This window comes from Erpetoichthys calabaricus, chromosome 3 (genome assembly GCF_900747795.2).
Source record: "Erpetoichthys calabaricus chromosome 3, fErpCal1.3, whole genome shotgun sequence".
Classification (NCBI taxonomy): Eukaryota; Metazoa; Chordata; class Cladistia; order Polypteriformes; family Polypteridae; genus Erpetoichthys; species Erpetoichthys calabaricus.
In genome coordinates, this window is record NC_041396.2 from 179,092,755 (window position 1) to 179,111,476 (window position 18,722).

Below are 18,722 nucleotides of genomic sequence, written 5' to 3' on the forward strand. Positions count from 1 at the left end.
TCCTATTAGCTGACGCCAATGTCCCCAAGGCCCATTCTCTTAGGAAATTTCCCAGGTGAAGCTGAGTAACACAGATATTCAATTTATAAAAGGTAGATAAACTTCTGCAGTGTAATCAGGGCAGGGGTCTTCCATCTAAAGACAAGTTTAACAACTACTGTGCCCAAACATGACAAAATGTATACTGGTTTAAAAAGAGAGCAAGACCTGAAAGGTCTAGAAATAAAAGAATATATGACAAGGGGGAAATAGGAACAGACAGCACTGAAGAGAGTGACCAAGAGATTAGAGACCAACAAGCCATACCAGGAGAACAAAATCGATACATGTGTGTAAATAGTTCCCAGGACACTGGGGGCAGAAGTGACAACTGATTTATAAAAATATTGTATAAAGGTACGCATATCCATTGAAACCATAAATACAATGAATATATTACTATTTAAAAGGAAAAAGAAAGTGTGCTAGATTCAAAGCCTCTTTTCTACTTTCTTTAAAAAACATATTACTTTTTCCTATCACATTACAACCAATTACTTTTAGGTACCTGAAAATGTAAATATTGCCTTTATAACAGAATAAAAATACATAATTCTAACCTTTTTTTCTCTGGTTATTAGAGGTAAAACAAAAAGGTAAACTGTAATAGGTTTTGATTCAGCCGAATTGATATGAAGATTGAATAGTATAAAATAAAGTGAGACACAACTTAAATCTATTTATTTATTTATTTGCACCCATCCACCAAACCATTTATACAAAAACTATATTTAAAAAGTTAAGTATTCAAATGTATCATTTTCTTGAGCCATAACTGCCAATATAAAATTAGAAAAAAGTAGCTTACACTAAATATAATTTTGCTTGCGCAAATAAGAATTTCCATGTTAAGCTGTCATCTGGAGTTTCATCTCAAGTAAGTAAAACCGTTTTTAAGTACATAATGCTGGATCTGCAGAAATTAAATGGCAAACAACTAAATAATATGGTGAAGTATCATTTATTTTACATTTGTTGACAGGGCACTGGGCACGAACAGGAGACGTCCTGGAGAAGGACAGAGTTATACTAATGTCTCATTGCTCTGCATAATAATCAAAGGTTTCTAAGAAGAATTAAACTTTTCTGTCCATGGAAAACTGTTAAGCTTTCATCTCCCTCGGCACTTGTATACTACATCAGATCATCTGATGCACTACATGGCCAAGGATTTTTACTGGTAAGTTGTTACGGTGGATATTAAATGTCTTTTTATATCACTGATGGTGGGTGTTAATGTATGGGATCTGTAAGATATTTTTTGTATTTAGAATATTTGCATAATAACTAGCAAATATAACTTAAAAAAAGTACTTAAATGCTAGTACACTGCTGATCTGTTTAACAATGTGTCACAACTTTAAATTCTGGCTTAGTCATTGCTTGTGTGTGTGTTTCTCTCCATACTCCCATTTCCTCCCACTTTTGAAAGACAGAGGTTAATCAAACAACATTTGAATGTGATAACAGAAACAGCAGCTACTGTACTTACTCTACTGCACCTGTCTCTCACAACTGTTTAACCATCTAACTGCCAATCAGCAATTTCTCTAACCCTTGGGATAGCTCACTGAACCAAATCATCTGGACAGAGTTGAAGAGCCAAGAATTCAGCAACAATCAGGAAATGTTTCCACCATCCTGTTCTAATAAATCAGCCCTGAAAGTCAAGCTGCACACTATTTAGCTCTAATGTTTGAATGACTGTCTTTCACCATCGGTTTTCAGTGTGTGTATGTATTCTATGGAAAGATCTGGCCTTTAGTGGAGACACCGAAATATGAGAAGCATTTTTTTAAGGAGAATGTGCCCCCTACAAAAACATTACAAAGTAGCTTTTTATAATGAGCCACACACGTGAGAGGAGATTCCAAGGGTTTCACAGACTTTCCTTAATCCTGCAATACAAGATACCTTTTGTGAAACCTGAACTTGGATATATATCTGACTTGGATATCAATGCACCACCTCGGGAAGAAAGTCTTTATTGCATGTACAGACGAATATATTCAGTTCTCATTGTGTCTGTAGGCAGAGTATACCTGAAACACCCAGCTGCAGACACAAAGGATGCTTTAAAAAGCAATGATAGATGAAAATGTTTGGCCTGACATGCCATTCATAGCTGGATTCTGTAATGCTCCCATTGTTGCATCAGTTTTTCTTTACACCCGACAGAATAAAGTGAACAAGGTAAACAGAAAAATGGATACATTTAATTAAATGTTAAGATAGCTAGACGTTTCTTGACAGTCCAATAAAGCATACAGACTCATAAGTACTTGTATAAAGTAAATCCATTTCTGGCTGGAACTCTGTGAATGTGCATTCAGCCCTGCAAGCATAGCCTCCAACTTGCAGGGAAATTCAGGGGTTGGTGTCAGGATTGGCACACCAGAGACTGTAAAAAAACTCAAACTGTTCAGTGTGGTGCTAAGGTGTCACCCGTTGCATAGCTGCACTCGGATCTTAATCTGGGTAGTTCATCGTGTGGTGGGTGTGACAACTCGCTCTATCAGCACATGCTCCCAACCTCTCTGTCTCTCTCTGTGAATAAGCACTGCTTCTGTAAGTCACCTGGCATACTACACGTGTACCTAGCAGTTGAACAAAATTATTCGTATTTTGTTTTTGCAACAACCTATAAAGCCTGTTCATTCACATCAGTCGCATACTGTTGTAAAGAAAATTAGTTAATGATACACTTATGGAACCTCCTTTAAAAAGTCAAATTTACTCACCAGAAAACAAGAAAAAACTGAGCATTACAAAAATAAAATCTAACAAGAAATAAAAAAATTATTGTAAACTGCTTCTGCATGTCAGTACTTGTCAACTTAATCATATGTAAATTACCTAGCACTTAATAATATGAAAGTAATTGTTATGCCAAGTAACTGTTTATTAGTTCATTAAAATTATTTTATTTTCCCATTGCTTGCATATCATTCTGCCCATTTTCATCTAGAAAAAAAACATCTACCATTTGATCAATATTCCCAGTAGCCATAATTTCTTTGGTGAGTGTATGTTGTGGATATGTTTCTCTACTTCTCACTCTTTCTGTTCCACTCCATTTTATATGTTCTGTTGTAATTACATGACTGTGCCAATAGTAATAAGTTTCCATTGTTGCCAAAAACACAGAAATCTGAATGCTTTTTGTGTATTTATCTTTTCTTGGCAGTTTCTGTATCCATTTGCCTGTTTATTCTGTGATTTAAAATATTTCTAGTCAGCAATGTTTGGGTCAAGGCCATTTTTTTGTATATTTCATGGATTTATTATGTGCTACATACTTTATTATTTATTCAGGTGTTATTATCAGACATTGATGTACAGCCATTCTTATTAGTGTATGTTTGTTTCCTCTGTTCTAAGCACAGCCAATACACTTAACATTTATAAACAGTTACCTTTATGTATATCTCTGAAGACTGCATTGCATGGAACACATCAATGAACAAATTTCTTTCAAAAACTTTTCAACTTTAAATGGCGTAGCTCAATTAACTCTCCAGTGCATCCATTTTTTTACTTGTTAACCAAGCTAACCAATCCCTGTACCACTGGGAACAAGGCAGGAACCAACCAATCACTTGGCACACTCACCCACTCACATTCACTCATTTGAATTTGGAGACACCATTTAACATAACATTCATGTTTTTAACTAATGACTACAGGACCATGCCACCTCCACTATATTCATAAAATATCAGGGAAATGCATTTATTTTCAGTTAAAGTGCTTTTTAAAAGGTAAGAGACAAATACAATATACTAAATAATAAAAAATAAAGCGATAAAAATACATCATCCATGTATTTGACATTTGTTAATGATTGTTCTCAATTTGGCAGTTCCACACTACACACATTACAACCCTGACCTCAACTAAATTCATTTTGTTTCTCAATTTTTTTTGTTATTCACTTTCCCATTCTTTTGGTGACCCTACATTTTCAAATTTCTTCAAGCCTAAAATTGTCACTCAGCACTACTGTAGGATTTTTAAAATGCAATATTTTTAATTTTATAGGGAAGGGAAGTAAAAGGGTGAATCAAATTCAGAATACCGGGAATAAAAGGGTTCTTTAAATATTGCCCATTAGTTTTGGGAATCTAAATCTGCAGCCTGATAGCAATAATTGAAACTTTGGAAATAGATGATTGCTATTATCTAACAGAATCAAGTTGGCCTTCTTGCTACTCCAATTGTGATACTGTTCAGTGAGAGACAATTCCCACAGTCCAATAGCTTTAGTACTAGTTTTGAGAATGTTGTTGAGAAGATTCTTGATCTTACTGCTGAAATGTCCAATCCAATAATATAAAACAAAGTCTAAAGGGATTCAATAAGAGATTTATAAAATTGTGATATCACACTTAATAATTAAGTCTCTATTGAAAGAAATTTGAGTGTGTGGTTGTTGTGTGGGTGTGCTCACCCTGTGATGGACCTGGGGTCCTGTCTTGGCTTTGTTCCATCTTTGCGCCATATAATAGCTTGGATAGGATCTGGCCCCAAATCCCCCGATCCTACAACCATACCCAAACCTCCTCATGACCCTGGTCTGGATTAATTGAATTAGAGAATGATATGACATAGTTTTTGGTAATTTAATAATGTTGGCTATAAAAATGAAAAGTCACATCACTTAAGAAATTCATCAACATTAATTCCAATACTGTTCTCCTTATTTTGAAAAAGATGAAGAATGACAGAATCACCCACACACTTTAAGTCATGCACATCCTATGTGAACTTACAGTCACTTATATACAAAATAAACCGAAAAGGAGACAGACATCAGACACGAGGTGTCCCTGTTAATGAAGGGTCATCATCAAAAGAAAACAGGAGAAGCATACTATTTATTCTATTAGATAAAAAATCAAATATAACAGATGAACAATCAATAAATAACACTCTGGTATGGGTTTTGGAACCTTCCAAGTGCTCATACAGCAGATAGAAAAGTGTAGCTGTGGCATTTTCTGTGCCCATCTTTGCTTTGTATGCAAGTTGTTAAGTCTTTTTTAAAAGCTTTGACTTAATCAGATTGTCAAAGGTTGTTAATGAGGTTGCTTATTGATATGAGGAGTTACAACAACCAGTGTGACATCATTCAGGAAACTTGGATGTGCAGTTTTGGCAAATAGAAGGACTGTGGCTTCTTTCCAGAGTTTGGGTGCCTATTATAAATCAAATATTTAGTGGAATATAGAGCCTTTTTGACAAAATCTTGATCAAAAAAAAGGCTGACTCCTATCTACAGTTCAGAGACTAGTCATTTGCTCCATAATCTATTAATCAAAACCCGGTGTCTCAGACCTATGACAGAATTAATTGAGTTTGAGCCAGATGATATTTTATTGCAGGAATTCAGATGCATATAAAGAGGGACGGTCTTTTTACTTTGTGTTTACTTTATTGTAAGTTTCCCCATTTTTGGAAACAGCACTGAGCTACAGCTAATATAAAGCACATACCATTTGTGGGTTTGGCAGCTGGTGGTCAGTTCCAGAGCTGTTAAAACCTCTTTCAGTGTTGCTGTAAAGAAAACATGCTGTTGTTCCCTATACAGTAGAACGACGGTAATTCGTTCCAAAACTCTGGTCGTAACCCGATTTGGTCGTGACCCGAAGTAATTTCCTCCATAGGATTGTATGTAAATACAATTAATCCGTTCCAGACCATACGAACTGTATGTAAATATATTTTTAAGCATGAATATAGTTAATTATACCATAGAATGCACAGCATAATAGTAAACTAAATGTAAAAACATTGAATAACGCTGAGAAAGCCTTGAACAACAGAGAAAACTAACATTGCAAGAGTTTGCGCTATAGCGCTACGAACCGCTCGCTAAAAACACTTTTTTTTAATGAGTTTTAAGCATAGGAAAAAAAATGAATATTTGAAAAATCCGTAATTTAACAAACAACCAAGAAAAGCAACATTGCAACAATACACGCTACAAACCGATCGCTGTAAACAGAAGTGAAGTGGAGGTTAAAATCCAATAGAAAAAAGTCTTCATGAAATACAACGAGGTTAAAACAATGCTCGAATCAGTCTCTTTAAAAAAAAGCTCAGTGCATTCTTTAACTGCCTTCTCGCTCACTCTCTCTCTCTCTTGCGTGTGTGTGTGTGTCTCTGTCTGTCTGTCTGTCTGTCTGTCTGTCTGTCTGTCTGTCTGTCTCTCTCTCTCTCTCCCTCCCTCCCTCCCTCTACAGGGAATGCACAGCGAGAGACTGAACACGTGTGGAAATCATCGGCGTGTATGAACCGGAAGGGAAACTGGCTTGTTCATATACCGAGTGTGTGGTCGTGAACAGATGCAAAAGTTTGGTGAACTTTTTGGTTGTAACCCAATTTGTACATGTTCCGAAACGTTCATGAACCGAGGTTCCACTGTACGGTGCATACAGAAAGTATTCACAACGGATCACTTTTTCCGCATTTTGTTATGTTACAGCCTTATTCCAAAATGGATTAAATTCATTTTTTTCCTCAGAATTCTACACACAACACCCCTAATGACAACGTGAAAAAAGTTTACTTGAGATTTTTGCAAATTTATTAAAAATAAAAAAATTGAGAAAGCACATGTACATAAGTATTCACAGCCTTTGCCATGAAGCTCGAAATTGAGCTCAGGTGCATCCTGTTTCCCCTGATCATCCTTGAGATGTTTCTGCAGCTTAATTGGAGTCCACCTGTGGTAAACTCAGTTGGTTGGACATGATTTGGAAAGGCACACACCTGTCTATATAAGGTCCCACAGTTGACAGTTCATGTCAGAGCACAAACCAAGCATGAAGTCAAAGGAATTGTCTGTAGACCACCGAGACAGGATTGTCTCGAGGCACACATCTGGGGAAGGTTACAGAAAAATTTCTGCTGCTTTGAAGGTCCCAATGAGCACAGTGGCCTCCATCATCCGTTAGTGGAAGAAGTTCGAAACCACCAGGACTCTTCCTAGAGCTCGCCGGCCATCTAAACTGAGCGATCGGGGGAGAAGGGCCTTAGTCAGGGAGGTGACCGAGAACCCGATGGTCACTCTGTCAGAGCTGCAGAGGTCCTCTGTGGAGAGATGAGAACCTTCCAGAAGGACAACCATCTCTGCAGCAATCCACCAATCAGGCCTGTATGGTAGAGTGGCCAGACGGAAGCCACTCCTTAGTAAAAGGCACATGGCAGCCCACCTGGAGTTTGCCAAAAGGCACCTGAAGGACTCTCAGACCATGAGAAAGAAAATTCTCTGGTCTGATGAGACAAAGATTGAGCTCTTTGGTGTGAATGCCAGGCATCACGTTTGGAGGAAACCTGGCACCATCCTTACAGTGAAGCATGCTGTGGGGATGTTTTTCAGCGCCAGGAACTGGGAGACTAATCAGGATAAAGGGAAAGATGACTGCAGCAATGTACAGAGACATCCTGGATGAAAACCTGCTCCACAGCGCTCTTGACCTCAGACTGGGGTGACGGTTCATCTTTCAGCAGGACAATGACCCTAAGCACACAGCCAAGATATCAAATGAGTGGCTTCAGGACAACTCTGTGAATGTCCTTGAGTGGCTCAGCCAGAGCCCAGACTTGAATCCGATTGAACATCTCTGGAGAGATCTTAAAATGGCTGTGCACCGACGCTTCCCATCCTACCTGATGGAGCTTGAGAGGTGCTGCAAAGAGGAATGGGTGAAACTAGCCAAGGATAGGTGTGCCAAGCTTGTGGCATCATATTCAAAAAGACTTGAGGCTGTAATTGCTGCCAAAGGTGCATCGACAAAGTATTGAGCAAAGGCTGTGAATACTTATGTACATGTGATTTCTCAGTTTTTTTATTTTTAATAAATTTGCAAAAACCTCAAGTAAGCTTTTTTCATGTTGTCATTATGGGGTGTTGTGTGCAGAATTCTGAGGAAAAAATGAATTTAATCCATTTGGGAATAAGGCTGTAACATGGCTGTAACATCTCCCCTGTAGAGATACCACCAGCTACTTCATATTCAACCACTCTTGGCAGAATATATACGACTGTGATAAAAATTTGTTGAAACTCCCTTGACAAATAATTTGGGTGCAGGCAGCAAGGTAGGTAGCAGTTTCACTTTCTCAGTGTTCAGGTTTCCTCTAAACATCAGTGCTATACATCATTGTTTAATAATATAAAGGCAGAACTCCCACTATACTACGATGTGTAGCCAATCTATTAATAACTAAATGATTGTAAGAATCGTTTTATAATGAACCAGGTTTCAGCAAATGCCATAAGACATTCATCACCAAAACTGGGCTGAAAGCATAGACATTCTTGACGTTCATCTAGTTTATGCCATTCAGACTGAACTTTTGCAAAGCTGAGAGGTGGTTAGTGGGGTCACATCACCCAGGACCACACTAACTAACTAAGATTACCTCCTCTTCTCTCTAGTTTATCTTCTTATCTGCTTACTCTACATATTCATTAGAACAAGTTTGTAAATTAAAAATAATAACGTGGATTGTTGAGAAAATGGGTAGTGAATATGTGTCAATCTCAAAAGAATGTGACAAATATTATCCTTACATATACTTTACTCAGAAGACTAAGTTGTGATTGTCTGTTTTAATATATTGCATGAATAAAGCAATAGTTTTTCCCTTTTTTATCTTATAGCTTCATTGATTGTGAGTTAGCCTTCCAATCCTTGTCCACATTTATCACCTGGCTCTTTTAAATGGCCTTCAATAATAAAGGTTGTTTGTCACATTTATTTATTTTTTACTTTGTATTACGGCTGGTTCATAAATGCTACATTTTCTGAAACATTTTCACTATAATATTGAAATAGTCTAATAATAAAACACAAGCTTCCCTCACTTTTCAGTTAATAAAAATCATCATACTTCCTTTCTGTGATGCATTTTGAAGCTGTTGTTTGCAGCACAAATATGAACAACATTAAATACAACGAAACAGTCATTTAAACATAGTATTTTTGTGTTTTCCTATAATAAATTAACTATAAGCATTTTCCTGTACCTCTTTCTGAGGCTCAAAGGCAAGAAAACACAGCATTTTCTCTATCACTTTGTTTTTTCTGTCTTAGTATTTTATATTTAGCCTAGTAATAGAAGTTCTTTGTGATTCTTTCTTACTGTGTCTTGGCACAGAATAAGCAGTTGTGTTTGCTTTTGTGTCTGTTTATGTCTTTGATTCTCGTACTGAATTTCATCATAAATCCTGATAGACCTAAATATTCAGATTTAATATAATCTACACCCAGACCTAACGTTAAGATAGCTTGAATGATTTCTGAATGTTTCACAAAATCACAAAGCTATAGATTAATTTCCGTTCTATATTTAAGGTAAATACAAGTTTTTTCAAAATATTATTCTTTTCTGGGGCACAATTGAGTAGGAGTGTTTGTAGGCAGCAGAGGATGCAAGGAGAAGCTTACCGAGAATGGCAGTTGACTGGGAACTCTGTATGTTTAAAATTAAAATGTACTAATAATGATAACTATTTTTAATTGAGATTTGCTTACTAAATTTACGGTATATTCACCATATCATAGTTTTACACTAAGAATAATTTTCTAAATTTAATATTAAGAAATGAGTTTTTTTTTTTTTTTTTTTTAATCATGTGTTTTATGGATATCAGAATATGCAGATATTTAAACTGCTGCCATGTGTTTCTGAAACAGTTTTATATAACGCATAACTATAGGCTTTTGTACTGTGTTAGCCTCGAAAGCTTGCATATTGTAATCTTTCTAAATAGCCAATAAAAGGAGTCATTTTGCTTTACTTCTCACTATAACGCATAACATAATTGTAAAGAGACACTAACCACAATTTAAAATAAAACACCGTTGAATACAGGCCATTTTCACATAGAAAATTATCATTAAATACCAACATAACATCACAGCAGTACTGAAAAGGATACAGTTATTAGCACACAATTTTTTTTCTTTCTGCAGGTTCCGTAATATAAATTTGTATACACCTTTATTAATACACAGCATATTAGAGATCTAAGTAATGAATACCTATTTCTAATCAAATTTATATTTTATGTTTAAAGATACTCAAATTTATTGCATTCTTAAAAATTAGATCACTATCACAAAGTGTGTTATTCTTCTAAAGCAACAATATTTTGGTATATTACCTACATGTTGAGTTTGTATACACTTTTATGACATATGCAGCATATTAGAAATTTAAGTAATGAACACCTATTTCTAATGAAATTTATATTTTTGGTTTAAAGATACTCAAACTTATTGCATTCTTAAAAGTCAAATTGCTATCACAAAAGTGTGTTGTTTTTCTAAACCAACAATATTTTTGTATATTAGCTACTTGTTGAGTTTTACCTGTCAGGCAATTAATTTTCAAAATACTGTATAATCCATTTACTGTGTATATGTGGACTGTAGGGGACCCTCAAGAGCTGTCTTCAAACAATGGCACACAAACACTATTTTTAAAAGGGAATACATAATTACAGTAGAGGAAATAACATAGCATATAGAAAAGATAACATAACAAAGACCTATGCCTGCAAGGCCTTCCTAGATAACAAGAGCCTCTGACCACCCTGTGGGGTGGCTGATTCAGTTAGGATGTTAGAACAATTTTGAGAACAACAGGTCATTCAGATCAACATAATTTCTCTAAAATAACACAGAGTTAAGTTTTGAAGGTCATTGATGTCTTACTCTCTCTCTACTGTCATGATTTTTTTATCCTGCAAAATGTATTATTGTGTGTGCATTTTTTATTATTGCGTATTGTTTAAAAAAATGTATTTTTATCATCATTTTCATTAACATTATGGCATTGCCATTATGTATTTTGGTTTTAGTTTCTTGGCTATGGCCATATTGTCTATGCTCAATATGCTTCTCACATGATAATGCAAGGGTAGAGCATTTGCTGTGTCGTTGTCTGTATATTTTAGTTTGTCTTTACTGTTGCATTTCAATTCCCTCTGTACACTGAAATCACTACCTCAAAGAACTTCTGTCTGTCACCACCCTTGCCGTACTTCTTCCTGTCTGTCCAGCACCGTCTCCCAACTCTAAGCTCACTGATCTGGTGTGGAAGGGGCTTTTGAGTCCTGGGTCATTTTTACTTCCAGGTAACCAGCAGTAACCACTTTCAAGTGACATCCTAAATTACTGAGGGCATATGGTTAGATCACACCTAGTGGCTTCAAGTCATTCTGCTTATTTAGTGGTTCCAAGTCATCTTGCTTATTTATATCACCATACAGTTGTTATGGTAAAGGGCAGATCAGCTATCTTCCCCACACACATTTTTCTAACATACATTAATATTTGGAAAACTTAACACAAAAACTTTAGAATACAGAAATATAGAGCACTATTCTAAAACAGTATGATGAATTTTGGTGTGCATGTAGGTGTGTCCTACAATGGACTTTGGTGTGTTTGTCCTTCCATCCAATGCTGCCGGCATTGCTGACAGCTCCGTTATGAGTTTTGTGATGTGTTGCATCATCACACAAACCTTACTTGAAACAGAAGTGTGCTTCTTAACTTACATCCTAGTATTGGAATATTCAACTAACTAAAACAAACCTTCATAATATTACTTAGGAGCAAATTTGAAACTGCTTATAGTGAGAACCTTTTGGCTTTGTTATTCTGACTCATTTTTCTGGTTAGTGACTTTAATTTTGGCAATTGGTCAAGTCTGGCTTTCTCTGTTATTTGAAATCTGATCATCTTTTAATTTACTGCCTTAGGCCTGTATCTCCCCCATCATTAGGTTATTTCCTTTTTGGGCACCATTCAGCTGGAGACATCCAAAACTCCAATGACCTTGAACTGGATAAGTGGTTTAGTAAATGGATGGATTGATGCATCATTTGATACTATAATAAAATAAAAACATATGCAAAACCCATCCTCAGTGTTTTTAGAAAATATCTTTTAAGGTCACATGTTGGGCATGTCTATAATTGTGAAAACAGATCTAAATCTGATGCCTTCAGTAGAAGAATAACAATATTTACTTCAAAGAATCTAGAGACAATGACATTTAATAAAGATACTGTATATTATTTGTATCCAGTATTGGTTGTGGAAATACTGTAATTGAGCTTTTCTACCAACTCTTTAAAATTGTAATGGACAGAGAGTAATAAAACTAAAATATTACTGTTTATATTTACTAAAATGGTCAGTGCAGGGATTGACATATTTTATTACATTACTATTAGGTCTTAAAACTGATTGCTTAATCTATAATTCTGTCTTATGTAGATTATCATTAAAGAAATTAATATTGCTTAATGTACTAATATAAAATACAATACAATACAATAGAATTTATTTTTGTATATCCCAAAATCACACAAGAAGTGCCACACTGGACTTTAACAGGCCCTGCCTCTTGACAGCCTCCCAGGCTTGACTTTCTAAGAAGACAAGGAAAAACTCCCAAAAAAACCCTTGTAGGGAAAAAATGGAAGAAACCTTGGGAAAGGCAGTTCAAAATGAGACCCCTTTGAAGGTAGGTTGGGCATGCAGTGGGTGTCAAAAAGAATGGGGTCAATACAATACAATACACAGAACAGAACAAATCCTCAATACAGTATAAAATTTTACAAGTACAGAGCAGAATTTAACAGTAGATCATATCACATAATATGAATTGGAATTTATTTAGAGTCCTGGAGACCTCAGCCATCAAGTTGCCTCCCCCATTTGGACATTCCACAGCTGAAACAGTATTGGGCCTGCCAATCCGATGAAAAGACCCCTCTATCCCATAATTCCTGCGATCCTCCATCAGGGATGACTTTACCTTAGGCAGGCAAAACAACTTAGCAGGTGGGCCGTGGCACCAAGTGCCACATTTGAGTACCAAGAAGAGAAACAGAATAGGTGAGGGTTAGTAACAAATTATAACTATTATGTTATAACTGTTATGTTTTAGTGCAAATGACTAACAACAGAGATGCAGTCTGTACATTTAATCAGCAGCTCTAGTCAGGATATGCTAAACTGAATTAGTGAGTCTTCAGCCGGGATTTGAAAGCTGAGACCGAAGGGGCATCTCTTATAGTAGCAGGCAGACCATTCCAGAGTTTAGGGGCCCTGTAACTAAAACCTCGACCTCCCATTGTTATTTTATTTATTCTTGGAATCATAAGCAGACCGGTATCTTGAGATCTTAATGTGCGCTCTGGTTTGTAAGTCATGTTAAGTTCAGACAAGTAAGCCGGACCTTGGCCATTTAATGCTTTATATGTTAAAAGGAGGATTTTGAAATCTGCCCTAAACTTAACTGGGAGCCAGTGTAAGGATTTAAGAACTGGAGTTATGTGTTCGTATTTTCTTGTCCTTGTAATAATTCTTGCAGCAGCATTTTGGATTAACTGGAGGCTGTATAAAGAACAATTTAAACATCTAGTGAACACCACATTGCAGTAGTCAATTCTACTAGAAATAAATGCATGAATTAATTTCTCAGAATCCTGTTTATTTATAAAGCGCCCTAATTTCCCAAAATTTTTAAGATGGAAGAAACATGATTTGGACAACTTGGTAATGTGTGCTTTAAATGACATGCTAGAGTCAAAGATAACTCCAAGATTGTGGGCAGATTCAGTAAAATTAATTGTGATTCCAACTGAGTTAAATGATGACAAAATATTGTTGTGATCAGCGTCATTCCCTCCAACAATTAACATCTCTGTTTTATCGGTGTTTAAAGATAGGTAGTTCTCATCCATCCACTCCTTTAATTCACTAACACAACTAATTAAAGACAACATTGGAATGTATCAGACTGTTCAGATGTTTATTTGTTAGATGTGTTATTATTCTGTTTTGTGCTAGAGGAGCATCTTATAGTCTAATAAATGTATGATTTCAATCACAGCTTACAGTCGCATTTCATGATCACACTCTTCTATGCTTTTACTTCATATGTGAATCCTTTTAATTTAAATCAACATAAACTGTAACATTATGAATTGACACTTTTCATTTAGAATATACTGTAAAACGAAATAAGACATAGACTGACCCAAAAGTTTCAAGAACTACATTTATAAAAGAGTTAAGCTTTCCAATAACTAAATTGAGTGGTTGTGCTTCTTTAAACAGGCCAAAGGTCTTTAAGAATATTGGAAGCTTTTTCACAGTTTTACTATAAAAACCCATTACTTGAAAACAATCTCAGCTCAGCAAATTCCACTGCACGATATATATCAGAAGGATCTAAAGTTAAAAATGAAATACTTGATACTGAAAACGTAATGATGTGTATCCATGTTAGGTCTCAGAACAATTTGTCATGAGATACCGTATAGAGTTGCAGCTTAAACCCCTGAAGAATTTAAGGGCTGGATTTGAAAATTATGATTAAACCCAAGAGCATACACCTTTCAACATGCATAGCTCTGAATAAATTATTTGCTGATTGGCTTCCTTTGTTTATATTTGTTTCTAACCCAGTACCCAAAACTAAGAAAGAATTTAAATGAACACTGAGAAAGAGTAATTAAATCCGGTACTGACACGAGATGATTAATGATTTCTCTACAAATCTGATTTTAAAGAGGGAAAAACAATGCAAGCAATTATTAAAAGTGGTGGCATTTTTCAGATAAACACATTTTTTTAAGTATTTAAATAACCAACACTAACATTACTTTAAACAACATATCAAATGGCTCATTATGAACAGAAGTTCTTTTAGTCAATTTGACCAAATTGGATGTAACAGCAGAGTTGTCAAGCATTTTGATACCTTACAGGAGAGCTACTCTCATTGAGCTGTGGTGCAGCACAGCTTTTGAACTAATAACGTGTTCAAAATAGATTGACTACAATCTATTTACTACAACTAATACGTTGAAATTAGCTATGCTTAAATATTGCTCTATTCCTAAAGAATAGAGAATTTATATCTAAAATTTACAAGAGACCCATCCTCAATAAGGAAAAAAAGTAAAAAAAATTTCTGTGAATTTATAAGTTCAAGGGTCTACAACTCATGGTATATAATTCAACACTCCATAAAGTCAATATTTTACAGCATTAATATCATGGTAGCTCTCAGCAAAACTAGAGTCAGCGATCAAACACCATTTACTTTGGCAGCCTTTTCCCGGAAGTTAAGGAAGAACATAAACAGTTTACAAAATGAGTTTTCTACAATGTAATGTCTACATAATGTAATAATCCCTCCAGTATCTTGCTATGATCATATATAAATTGGTTGGTTAAGTCTGAGGGTGTTCATGGAAGGAAAAGATTTTTTCAGGTTTGGGGAGAAGATACAGGTTAGCAATGACCTTTGAAAAAACAACCAGCAGTAAGAGGAACGTTACAAATCATATCCATTCACAGGTTCTTATCCTTATATTTAAAGTTAGAAAAACAGGTAGAAGAGCAAGACAGAACCAGTTGTGAAGAGGCAACATAGAGAAATACATAGAGAAATTATTAAAATGAATGGAAAAAACAGAGGAGGAAAAAAGTGACTCTAGAATCAAGACAAGATTCAAATGCAGTCCTTGTTAAATCCTCAGTCCAAATAGATGAAACTCCACTCAGCTGGAAGTGCACATCATAACCATAAATTAACGAAAGCTTGTGGAGGTAGATGAAATATATAAAGAGCACAGACAATCAAGCATCAGATATCCTGATCCCTGTACACATTCTCTCCTTCTTAGATCCTGACAACTACCAGAGCAAATATGCAAAAACAGCTGGTGCTGAACAACAACTGGCTCCATCATCCATCCATCCATTTTCCAACCCGCTGAATCCGAACACAGGGTCACGGGGGTCTGCCGGAGCCTATCCCAGCCAACACAGGGCACAAGGCAGGAACCAATCCCAGGCAGGGTGCCAACCCACCGCAGGACACACACAAACACACCCACACACCAAGCCCACACTAGGGCCAATTTAGACTCGCCAATCCACCTAACCTGCATGTCTTTGGACTGTGGGAGGAAACCGGAGCGCCCGGAGGAAACCCACGCAGACACGGGGAGAACATGCAAACTACACGCAGGGAGGACCCGGGAAGCGAACCCAGGTCCCCAGATCTCCCAACTGTGAGGCAGCAGTGCTACCCACTGCGCCACTGTGCCGCCCCTGGCTCCATCAGAACCAAGGAATTCCAAAGGCAATAGCCAAAGAGGAAAATCACTTGACATGTTAAATATTACAGATATGTGTGACAACATGAAGAAGACAGTCAGACAAAGGCTAAGGCAACACCTCTTAGATTTAAAAAAAAAAAAACTTGAAAACTACTCTGACATGCATTCAAGGGACATCTTTTACTTTGTTTATACTGTGGATATAACTGAACATATCTCCATCATCAGATGAAATGCTCTCTGACAAAGGCTTGAGCCAGGGAAGAAAATGGATGGAATACCCCAAATAGATATCAAATGTGTGAAGAGTGGTTTAAACATAACGTTTCTCTCCTTTTGTTGCCAGAGCTGCAGGAAGAGAAGGTGTTGCAGGACATGAAAGATTCATCATTATCACTCATGTCCTTGGCACCATTACTTATAAAAGTAGGTAGAAATGAGCGCTTGCTTTGTAGATCATATTATAAGCAAGGGAAGATCTGTTGTATGTCGGAATCTCAATTTCAATTGCTTGATTTGGGCTCAATTGTGCTAAGCAAATCTGAATGTGTTTTCTCAGTCAGTAAATATTATTTTAATGCTTGGATAGATTGTGACAGATATGGCAGCTGAGAGTTGAGTCCACATGAAGACTAAGGAAATCTGTGTAACCACATGCAAGTGTCTTGTGTTACAAAAAGGCCCTATATCAGCGCTGGACCTGACACAGACTGACACTGGAGGCACACTTAATAAAACAAACTTTTATTTTCTTCGTCTGTGGGTTATGTCTTCCCCGTACCCACAGAGACAACACAGTCCCCACAAGCACAACACAAAAGTACAAATAAACACAAATCAAATCTTCTTTCCTCCACTCCTCCTGGCAGCTTTGTCTCCCTCTTCCCAGCTCTGGCTCCCGGAGTAACAACTGCTGGCTACTTTTATAATACTCCCAGAAGTGCTCCAGGTGCTCGTTGACTACTTCCGGCAGCACTTCCGGGTGTGGCAGAAAACCTGCCCAAGAGGGCTCAGCAGCTGTTACAGCACTCCATGGCGGCACCCTTGGATCCCAACAGGGCTGTAACCAACTCCAACTACCGTGTAGCCCTGCAGGAGTTCAAGGCACCGCTGCAACCCAGGGGGGCTGCCATCCAGCGACCTGGGGGAGATATTGTGCAGGCCATGTCTGTTCCCCCGCACCATATAAAGAAGGGGCATCCCAGCTGGGCATGGGCCCCGGCTGTCCGCCACACATGTAATTTCAGCCAAAGAGCACCAGTGCATCAGCACTAAGCAAGCAGTCTTATTATAATACTACAGGCTTATTTTATAGATTCTCAGAAACAATTTATTATTTCATCCCGTACTCAAAATATTCAGAATGTAAGATGTGCCTTTATATTTTACAGTAAGTCAATTGTTATTTTAATTTTCTTCTCAACCTGTGTTAAGGCTTAATTTGTAAATCAGCATCCTCTTCACTTCAAAGCTTTTTTCATTAATTAACATTAAAATATATTCAAGTATAAGAGATCAACACAGAAGAAACAGATATGTTTAAACTGTTATGGCTTACGTTAGTAAGGAAGGACTGCAAGAATATACAGTATATATTGTGACCACTGTGGCTGCTCTTAACAATAAAACTATGGCTAAGAAACATAGCTGTCCTTGAGAAACTCCCTCTTAAACAGTATTTCAATGAGAAACAAACACACTCTTACCAGTCCCCTTTACAGGATCAGCTGCAGGCTTATCCCGTGACATGCTTCTCGCACAAGGTTTAGAACATTTACAAGACTGAGCCCCAGCAAACCTAACAGTTCACTCTCCTGTCCTCTGTTCCTCAGACTGTGTCTGCTCCAGTTGCTACTTCCGAGCCATTGAACTCACTTGATGAGGAGGACTTTGTGTTCTTTTAACCTGGAGACAGGAGCTGAAGCGCCATGATTGAACAGCTTCCTGTGTGTTTTTCTGCTGTTGACAACCCCCTTCTCGATAAGGTCTTTTGTTTGTACCTGCCAGTTCAGCAATAAAGATATTATTCTTGGAAACCTGTTCTTTTTTCTAGTCTGCTGTGCAACGTATTGACCCAAGCATATATATATATATATATATATATATATATATATATATATATATATATATATATCTCTCCTTCATTAGTTAAGAGTCTCGTCTTCAGTTTAAATACTCAATCCTACCTGAACACACTTCTCAACAGTCCTTCTTTTTTAATTATTTAACAATATTTTATCAAAAAATACATGTGTTTTTTAGTTTGGGAGCATATGACTAGATAAATGCGATAAGAGTAACCTCAGTTTTTAATGGGTGTTTTAATATTTTTTCCTTTTTTCAGGACTGGTTCCCACAGGTCCCTGTTGAAGAACATTTCATCAGAAACTTTGTTATATCTGTTCTCCATGAAAACATGACATTACAAATTTTGTCAGCCATTTCTATGAATAATATGGGGTAATAAATCAATTAAAATGGTTATTTTTTGGTGGAGAAAGCACTAAATAAACTA